This window comes from Pygoscelis adeliae, unplaced genomic scaffold (assembly GCF_000699105.1).
Source record: "Pygoscelis adeliae isolate BGI_AS28 unplaced genomic scaffold, ASM69910v1 Scaffold270, whole genome shotgun sequence".
NCBI lineage: Eukaryota > Metazoa > Chordata > Aves > Sphenisciformes > Spheniscidae > Pygoscelis > Pygoscelis adeliae.
In genome coordinates, this window is record NW_008823916.1 from 2967342 (window position 1) to 2967603 (window position 262).

A 262-nucleotide genomic window follows, 5' to 3' on the forward strand; every position below is an offset into this window, starting at 1 on the left:
GGCTTCTACTTGCTCTTCCAGGAGCGTAATCCCTGTTCGCTGGACTGATTCAGCAAATAGTCACTGTTGGAGCTTGGAATACAAAGCCTCTTTTTTTTTTTTTCTTTTTTTTTCTTTTTTCTTCTCAGGAAGGGAACTGCCCTTCTTGGACTGTGAAAAGAATCTGTTATCCGATAGCCCTCCCCTGGGCCAGAGCAGGATGCAGTTGACTGCAGTGGTCTCTCCGTTGTGGTGGTGATTAACAATTGCCTCTCTTGGCCTG